Here is a 10,484-nt window from a genome sequence, read left to right on the forward strand (position 1 = left end):
AACTCATTGGGATACTCTAAGAAATTTGTTGAACTTATAGATTAACATTTTAAATCATCCTTATTCAATGATAAAGAAAAATATTCCTTTTACAACGATAATCTTTATCATTAATTACTTATATTCATTATCTAATGATAATTTTAATAAGCTCATAAATTTATAGCCATTTAATGAAAAATGTTGAGCTCATATAACTAACAAGAATTATTTTAGGAAGTCATCAACTCAGTGTAATTCAATTAAAAATTCTGTTCTTGAATAATGCAGGAATTCCTTACTAATCACAGGTTTACAAGTTACGTGAATAATTACAAGTTTTGGATTAGTTTATAAAAAATTATAACTTATAAGAAATATTCAAATTTTTGACTCGAATAAAAATATTGCTATGTTAATATTCCTACTTAAGTAATACTTATTGCATACCTTCCTATTTGATAAATTGCATTTTAAATTCAGGTGTTATTTTTTGAATAACGCAAATACTAGACCGTTGAATTAATATATGTGAAAAAAATACTTATAAAAAATCGAAGGTGCACCTGCCCTGTGACGTTCTGTATAGAAAAATAAGAATGCTTACAAAATTTTAAGGCATTTATCGATTTTCTATCTCTGCTCAGTACTATTTACTGATTTAATCTTTAAACTATATCGTTTCATACGCGCTGAGACAAGAACAAAAATATTTTTTTTAATAGAAACTAGTTTTTCACAACAAGCTAGCTATATTAAGCAGTAACTGAAACATTTGGCTCAGTTTAGACAGTACATTATACATTTAATTAATAATAACAATCATTGTAAATGTAATTCGTTTGCCTCTTTAAAAAAAATTGAGGCTATTTTGCAATGACAATTGACCAATTCTTGAATTAGCTTCACAGCTCTTTCTGACAAATCATTCACTACTTTGACAGAAGGGAACATATGTCTCAGATTCATGATAATTAGGGATCATTATTCCATTCGTTAATATCTTTTCTAACCAGTCAGGGCCAAACCCCATGCTGTGAAACAAAAACCAGGATAGTTAATCTTGTAGTAAATATTCTGTGAACACCTTTTCAGATACATTTCTATCATCTTTTCTAAGGACCAAAAGTTTCAGAAGAAGGGTTAAAATTTGGGGAACTACAAGTTGATACTCATATTAATTAATCAAAATATAAATATTAATATATTCATTTTACTATTACTAGAAAAAAACTCTTGATAACAACAATTGGCAGCTGTGTTAAAGTATATAAGAAAAAAAATGCATGTCTTGTTATAATGTTACGATAAATGACCGAAATTTGTGATTTTTTGTAACCGTCGTTGAACAGCCGACCCAACTTTTGCGTTTACGACTGCTAATGTTCAACAACGCAGCCTTGAAATTTTGAACCCAATCCAGAAGACAAGGAATCAAGTATTGGGAGAAATTTGCCTCATTGGTGAAATTTTTGATGGAGCTAACCCTTTTTCGCGTTACATGGAGTGGAAAACCACGAAAACCTGCTTCGGTTAGCCAGACGGCAAGATGACTCTAACCCATGATCCGTCTACCACTGAGGATATTTCACATCAGCACTGTGTTCTATGCAAACTGGATGCGGAATTCATATCGACCAGCTATCGCGGGGATTCGAACCCGCTGTTCATCTCATTGCAAGGCGAACGCTCTATCCCCTGAGCCATCCCGGCCCCGAAATTGGTGCATGTTGATAACACATAGTCACTTTGATAAATGTCCGAAACATACTCTAGGTCTAGTTATGTGCCCGGTATACATTTGCCCTGTATGACATACATCAATGTTTTTTGTAAGGTCAAGTGCCACTGCCCGGTACTGTTTCTCCTAATCTATCCTCAGCAGGTATTAAAATCTCGAATAAATAAAATAATATCAATGAATAAATTAATATTCAATAGGGTATAACAAGTATTTCGGACATTCACCAATGTGATTGTTAATATTCACCGATGAAAGTCGACATTCTGCTGATTTCGGTCATTCATGGTAACAATAATGTTGGCAACTTGCAATAGAAAACTTTTTTTTAACGGTCATAAGCGATAAAAAAAACGGTCCAATTTACACATTGATCAGAAGTTCTAAATTAATATATGAATTTGTTCAATTATGGTAAATGTCCGAAATCTGGATTAGGCCTAGTGTAATGAGAAAAATTAGACTTTATAAATATGGGTATGTAAATAATTAAATGTAATTCTACATCAATAAAGGGTTATAAATGAATTTTTATTCATGTGATAAAAAGTTTTATTTAAATTCCAACGATTCAATATCCAGATCATTTCCGAAAACACTGGAATTAAAATCGAGAAAAGCAGGTTTTTTTTGGTCAAAAGGGTAAACAATAGTATCAGTTATTTCGTTTTTGTTTTGTAACTCGTTTTTATTTTACTCCTAAATAATAATGTGCTACTTCAAAGGCAATGGTTTCGTCTATGACATAATTATAAAATTATTATTGATATATTAAGAGCAATCATTATAAAACACCCTATATTGAATATTAATATTGTTTAAAGCAGAATCATTTTTGTACAATTTCCGTTACTAAGGTTATTATAGATGATGCGCTGATTCGAATATAACTAATATCAAAAACCTTGTTTATAAACTCACACAATCTTTTATCGAATACGATTTATTAAATGCCTCTGAAATTATAGTCCACTAGAGTTAATATGGCAGTGTTTGCAATATTTTGTTTTAATGTGTCTGTAAAAAAATAAGTGTATCAATATAAACTAATTTCACATAGTTTTTGTGTGATGCGCATAATTTTTTACATATTGTTTTTTTTTCTGTTACCCATGCGCAAACAAATCCAACAACTTTCATTTATTTATTTGATTTTATAATTATTTTTAGAAAAACCCACTTTTTTATTCTAAAATAAAATAATTGAATTGAAATAGTTGAATTTTCACAGACTATTATAGATTCATTAATAATTATTAAACTTAATCTTTCAGCTAAATTTGTTATTTACTAATCTCAAAATGTAAACTTAATTTATAAACTTAATTAATGTGGGTTGAGGCCAAATACAGACCTTGGGGGCTCAATGTACACCAACAGCCGATGGTTAATTGGAAAAAATCTACTTAATATTGTTACAAATTATTTTAATTGCTTTGCAACTTAATTTCACTGAATTTTAAAAAGAACGCAAAAACTATTATATTAAAATTCCAAAATGCAAAGATATTAATTTATGTTTTATTGAATATTTCATTTTTTAAAAGCATTTTCACTAAAAAAAAACTTTAAAAATATCTAGTTTACAAATAAAGTAATTTTTATAAAGTTAACAAAAAATTATTAAAAATTCAAAACCTACTACATTTAAATATATATTTTTGAAGGCACAGTGTGCCAAAATTTTAAATGCTTTAATAATCGAAAAAACTAGAATATATGTCGTTTCTAATTTTTATCTTTAATTTGCTTTTAATTGTCCGTTAATTATCTTTGCTTTTCTATTATCTTAAAATTCATATTTTTATAAAATTTATATCGAAGTTTCGTGTTCCATTGGTGTAACTACGGAATATTTAGATATTATCTATATACAGAGTGTATCCCGATTCCCTGTGAGGGTTTGGAATGCTTATAACAAAAAATATATTATCAACACGTTAACGAAGTTTGTTTTATCTGACAAGGAAACACCACATTTTTTTTAATCATAAATATGCAATTTGAAGCTTCAAGTTTCAAGTCAATTTCTTGTTGCGCTCTCTGCAACATGCAACGATCAATGGTCGCGAACGCGGCTGTGTTTATTCATTGATATGCTGCAACTGTAGTTAATACCACAATTGCAAGAAGTTATGCGTTCCTCATTTCTCACTGAGAGAGAACACCCTACTCAATATCAGACAGACGTTTATGATTTCCTAAATAATGAACATCCTAGTAATTGGATAGGACGGGTCAGATGACGACCCCCCCCCCCGAATTTTTCCAGGGACATCCAGACTTAACACCCAGTAATTTTTATGGGTCTATATCAAATAGTAAGTGTTTGCTTTGTGATTAAACTGCGATATGATAAAGGATCACAACCGCATTCGCTATTATAGATATGTTACAGATTGTTGTTGTCTTCGTTTCCATGGATCTTCAGATAACATCAAAGGTCTAGTCTAGACTATAGCGGCCGCCAGCTTCGGCACCTCTTGACTGTAGAGAACAGCTCTTAGATTGTCCTCAATTGGTACCCATCCCAAATTTCAAAACATGCGTGGTGAGGGCGTGTCACTCGAAAATGTGTTTTGGTGCCAACATGACATCCGGGCAGTTTTCTCTCTTCTATAAGTGAACTCAACAATTCTTTCACAAAATCTTCCTCGTAGTTTTCGTTTTCTACCATGCATTTCTTAAGTTCGAATAATTTCAACGTTCGCAACGCCCATTTCGGTAGCAATAGTCAGCAAATCTTCTTTCCTGCCTCTCGCAAGGAAAGTCATCTTTTATTTAACAAAATAAACAGTTCGAAATTGAATATAATTATTCAAATAGATCCATAAAAAATCCTGTGCGACAGTGCGGTATCTGCGGTTACTGAGTATGGACTTATTGAATAGTCACCAAGATTAAACTTAATAACATTTATTAAAAATTAGGAAAACAAAACATAAACAAATGAGCTTAAGCCGGATAAGCTTGATCGTTGCCGGTTAGAATATTAATTACTCCCTTTAGGAAGGAGGGAACTACCAAAAGCAATGCGATGGCAGCTCTGAATTAACACAAATAGTAGGCAAAATGATAATGTTACAATCGTCTGATATTACAATCGTTAAGATGTTTTAACTGTAAGGTTAACAAAAGTTTATTCAGTTAACATAGTGCTAACGTTTTTTACAATAATATACCGTTTAAAGGTTAACAAAAGTTTATTCAATTTACATAGTTCTAACACTTTCTTACCATAAATTAACGTTTAAAGGTATGTATTAAACTTGTGTTTTCTCGAGCATTAACGAGCAAACATTTGTTCTGGCTTTAACTTCTCTTGGTATATGGATTAACGAAAACTTTTGTTGAGCTAATGATTCCTTAGACTGAGTAATGTTTAGTGGACAAAACTCAAGCTTTCATTTCTAGGTCAAAAGTAAGCTAATACATGATTTGAACGCAACTTTTTTTTCAGTTGGAGTACTAACGATGATTTTTTTGGACTAACGTATAATTACAATGACCTAACGTTTAAAAAAGTTCAAGCTTGTTATTTTCAAGTCATAAATTAGCTGAAACTATTTTGGCCGTAAAACTTTTTTTACCGGTGAACTATCGAAAAAAAAATTTACATTGCGGTCACAACGACGTGATTTCAAGCTTAAGAATCCAAAATTAGTGGGTTATCATTTGGAGAAAAAATTTAACTTTCATGGTTAAAAAGTACAGAAATTCTATAAATTGAATTTTAGCCCAACAGCGTTTAACTTGGTTTGAAATTGATCTAGAGTATTTTAGTGTTGAAAGGCGACGGTATACGGTCAGTGATGATGCTCCGTATATGGTCAAATCTGCAGCAGCAATGGAAATTTTTTATCCCAGAATGCTTCATATTACATGTTTGGCTCATGCTGTTCACAGACTGGCTGAGACTGTTCGAGAAGTATTCTTCTCTGTGAATGATTTAATTTCTAGTATCAAGAAAGTTTTTCTCAAGGCACCTGTGCGCATAAAATTGTATAAAGAAGTGTATCCTGATTTGCTCTTACCTCCACAGCCTGTGATAACTAGGTGGGGTACATGGATTGAAGCTGCACGTTTTTACGCTAACAATTTTGATGCAATAAAGTCAGTTGTAGATGCAATTGACAGTTCCTGTGCTTCTTCAGTTTATGTCACAAAAGAATTACTACAGGATATCTCTTTGCAGAAGGACTTGACCATAATTGACACTCACTTTTCTTTCTTAAGTGGAGCAACCCCTGGCTGAGGCCATATCCGAAATTGAAAAAAATTCAACAGTGCATCAATGCTCCTCCAAACTCAGTTGGGAAGAAAGTAAAGGAAAAATGGTGTTTCGTTCAAAACAAAAATTCGGGTTTTGCACCAGTGAAGAAGATAAATGATTTTCTTAATGGAAACGGAACTGAACTTCCAGAGAAAGTAAAACCAATGAGTACGAAATTGTACAAGTTTTGTCCAATAACATCGGTTGACGTGGAGAGGTCATTTTCTGCTTTCAAAATGATCTTTGATGACCGACGACATCAATTCACTCTTGAAAATTTGGAAAAACACTTAGTTGTGTATTGAAACCAAAATTATTCACTTTATAAAATCTTTCCGGAAAATGCGATGATTTTTCTTCTCTCATTTATCATACTTCAGTTTTAGCCTTTTCTTCAGAAATTTGTAGATTCAAGTAAGAAATATTTTGATTTTCTTCCTTTTAACAAAAAAATGTTTTAGCTGTGCTTGTTGGAAAAAGTAAGTAGTAGTATTTAAATAAGTTGAACTTTTAAATGCATATTTCTAGTTTTAAGAGCATATATTCAAGTTTTTTAGTGCATATTTGCATGCATATTTTGTCCGTTTTTTAGTGCATATAATCCGCTGTCTACATACCCTCCAAGTTCTTTAGACGTTAAGTTGTAAACACCCTCATTACTTGACCCTTTACTTACGGTAAACCACGTTGTACCATCGCATGTGGTCCACATATTGTACCAGCCGTAAGCAAAGGGTTAAAGAGGTCAACAGTACACAGTTCACTTCTTTAAAACTCTCACTTTAGGCATATGTCTCTTTTGCTAAGGGCTATACAATGGTGAATTAAGTTTTAAGTTAATTTAAATAATGAGCTTTCTTTCAATTTTATTTTAAAGCAACTTCTATTTTTATCATATTCTATACTGAATCTTGAATATTTTGTATCCACTCTACAGGAAATTGGTAAAAGTGCTGTACCAGCTGGTTCTGAAGTACAGGAAAGAGATATTTCCACCATAAGACTAGGAATGCCTCTTGCATCAAATGTCTTACAGTCTTTAACATATTACCCAGCATTACCAGGTATAGTCTCTAATTCTTAAAAATCTAGTTGTCCAAGTAGCAATTAATCATGCAAATATTTTTTAAACGTAATAAATTTTTAATTTTAAGTCAAATTGAAAAGATATCAGCTTCAAACTATTGCTTTGTTTTACAATAACTTTGATTCTTTGTTAACTTAAATGCAAAAATACTTCGTTGAAATCGATGTATAGTATATGTTTAAATTATAATAAATATATTAATGTACGTGAAAATTTCTATATTTCTTTTAATTTTTTTGTTGTTAAACTTAATCTGTTTATAATTCTTGCATAAGTAAAAATACATTAATAAATTTAATTTATTAGTTATAAATGCTTTAATATACAGCATGTTACAAAACTTGACTCACAAATTCATAGGGGTGATATTAGATATGAAAAGGATAAAAACGTAACACAGAACAAGGGATTACCAACCACGTTAAGAGGGAAATGGGATTTTACAGTCTACAACGACATAAAAACGATTCTCGAATGCACATGGAGATGACACCTATGCTTTTGAAGTCTGCCAAATCAATGACAAACCGTACTATTCTGTAGTGTGTCCACAAGTCTTGCTTAAACTAGTGATTGAATTTGACTTCATATGAAAAAGTCGCATGGACTGAGAAATAGGTCACGCTTGCCCCATTCACGATTTCAAACCTCTGAATATCGTTTGCTGCACCATGTTCTACAATCAGTTTTTATTCTATTAGTGTCTTTTATTATCCCTCTGAATTGGTTAGTTGAATTTTTAGTTACTCTGTATAAACTTTATAATATATATTCTTCTAACATTTTTGTTTATAGAAATAAAAATAGATATATTCAAGCATCTAAATTAATAAATTTATGTATTTTTTAATTTTTTTAAAATATTTATTTTTATAAATAAAAATGTCTTTTACAGTGAGACTTCCCACCTACAACAAGTATCCAAATACTGGACTGGCATCACAAGTATCCTACCACAATCACTGATGCACAAAGATTACATAGGTATGTTTGTATAATCACTGGATTAACTTAGAGTTCATGGTTCATAGCGTTTTTAAAAAGACCTTAAAAGTGCTTATTTTCGTTTTTAAAAGCCCTTGCTTAATTTTCACTTTTCGAAAATGAGATTTTTTTTACCTTGTCGATTTTCGCTGTGTATCATGCAAAAGTGTGGTTTTCACGTTGTTCCATTCAGCGTTTTCACAATTAATTCAACCACCATCCATTTCCCGTAACGTATAATAGAGCCTAACATCTTTGATGAAATACTTGGGACTGACTACTGAGTTGGGTTTGATGAGATTCTTGCACTCCCAAATGCAACTCAGCTGCAAGATATTCTCTATTTCAGGCTTCATTTTACGCCCTCTGAAATCGAACCAAAAAATCTCTCTATCTTTTCATGGTGGCTAATATAATCAAGAAAAGAGTTCTTTGTCAGTAACTAGTAATTTTATCATGATCATATAAAGTCTTTGAAATTTATTTTGCATTTTGTTAATGTAATAGTGCTTAAACTTTTTTTGAATGCTTAAAAAGTACTTTAAAGGTGCTTATTTTTTGTTGAGATATTTTAATGAACTGGAATGTATTTCAATCTGTTAGTTTCATAAGTTTATTAAACAATCTACCTCAATTTCAATTCTAGAACCATTCAAAGACCTCTTGGGAGAACACAGTCAGCTCCACTACCTCTTGATCATCCAATGCTACAATCACAAGCCATACTTTTATCACCTCAACAAAATGAACAATATGCTCGAGAAAAGAGACTCTGTGAGCAGCAGCAACATAATCTACTCAAACAAGTAAGAGGTCTTCTGATTGATTTAATTTGCAACTTCAAGAATTAAAATATTTTTTGTCTAAAACTTTTGTACATTCCTTATCAGTTTATTTTATTTTTAGTTCCAAAATAAATACTTTTGGAACTTTTTAAAATTGTTCTTCTTTTTCTAAGTAGGATCTATCTTGAATTTATAAAATATATACTAATATTAACAGGTTATGGAATATCAAGAAAGAAAAAAAAATGCTTTTGATGCTTTTCTTTTCTTCAAAATAGTTAAATTTTTAAGAGTGTAGTTTTTATGTCGTTATCCCTCTCTAAATAAAGAAATCATTTCTAAATTATTTCTGTTCCAAACTTAGATTAGTCATCCGTCCTCATCGCGCTGTTGCTATTCAGTCTCAATTACACAATATTTCTCTGTATACACTCAACTGCTAATGACAACGCAGGAGCTATGTATGATCTTAATGTAACTGTCATGGCCAGCGATCAAAATCCAGTTAACTTAATACAGCTCTCCAGTCTATACACAAAACAGCAATGAATCAACTAGTGGTATTGTTCATCGATTCTATCACAGATAAAATTCTGAAGGGGTAATGTAGTGTGTCTACCACTACAATTATTTAATTCCAGTTCACTAGTATATAAGACATGTTAACTCAATTCTATGTTGGGACACCTTTTCATGGATGAAAGTTCACATTGTCGATAACATATGTCTTTATGTAGTATATATCTAGGTAAAAATGTTATAATGATTTAAAATTATTCTCCATACAGAACACATTGGTATATAAAGAATGGGAATATTTTGTATGTAATCTGTCACCTCAATTACAATTTCCAAGGGGCCAAATGATTTTAAACTTGCAAATTTTTTTCAAAAAACATGTAGAGGTTGGTTACGAGTGATACACTTTGAGTTGGTCCCCCTTTCTACTTTTTTTTTCAGTTTCTTGTGGGCCACTAGTTGTTGAAATTTGTCAAGACTTGGCGATTTTTTTTCCATTGATCACGATGCAGAAATCTTTCCCAAAAAATTATTGATAAATACTCTAGATGCAAAACCTGCTGCTTTTAATACAAAGCATGAAGAATGTATCTGCTGTATTAAAAATTTTTGTAAAAAGCTTAGTAATGAGAGCATATTCCTATTGAAGCTAATTGATATGTTTAATTCATAATTTTTCCGGTTTCACAACTAGATGACTCCAATGTTTCTATTATTTAACTTCATGAATTGAAAACAAATAAAAAAAAATTTATAATTAAGGAAATACATACTTCAATATAAGTGTGTAAAAAAAACTGACTTTAGTTGATCATTTATAGGTATCTACATCAGGCATCATTTGGGAAGGCCTCTGTCTCGAACCTCTTGTTGCTCTTAGTCCGATTGGAAGTCGTCAGGAAACGCAAGCTCCTTCTCCTCATCAGGTGCAAACCTCTTTCTTCAAAGAATAACTTTATAAAAATTATATTAAAAACATTCTGGCTACTGCAGAGTAATACTTAAAAGAAAGAAAAACAAGCTATTGAAATCAGATGAATTATTAACAAATTAGATCAAGGATGGATTAAAGTTATAAAAAACCTTGGTTATTTAAGATTGAAGCTGAAAGCTGGT

At 31.2% G+C, this 10,484-nt stretch overlaps 1 protein-coding gene and 1 long non-coding RNA gene across 2 annotated transcripts in view; both read left to right on the forward strand.

Annotated features, from left to right (window-relative positions):
• The window catches only part of LOC147803200 (beta-ureidopropionase-like), a 39,657-nt gene extending 31,670 nt beyond the window's left edge, over positions 1-7,987 (forward strand). The window contains exons 14-15 of the mRNA XM_087150530.1: positions 6,931-7,057; positions 7,976-7,987. The gene's annotated coding sequence lies outside the window, so the exon portion shown is untranslated. The remainder of the gene's footprint in view (positions 1-6,930; positions 7,058-7,975) is intronic.
• Positions 7,984-10,425, forward strand: LOC147803201 (uncharacterized). Its single transcript, XR_015428881.1, has 3 exons — positions 7,984-8,064; positions 8,711-8,870; positions 10,190-10,425. It is a non-coding gene; the product is annotated as an uncharacterized LOC147803201 (long non-coding RNA).
• Positions 10,426-10,484: the final 59 nt, after the last annotated feature.

Source organism: Parasteatoda tepidariorum, chromosome 9 (assembly GCF_982258835.1).
Source record: "Parasteatoda tepidariorum strain Cologne lab strain chromosome 9, Ptep-v5.0, whole genome shotgun sequence".
NCBI classification, from domain to species: Eukaryota; Metazoa; Arthropoda; class Arachnida; order Araneae; family Theridiidae; genus Parasteatoda; species Parasteatoda tepidariorum.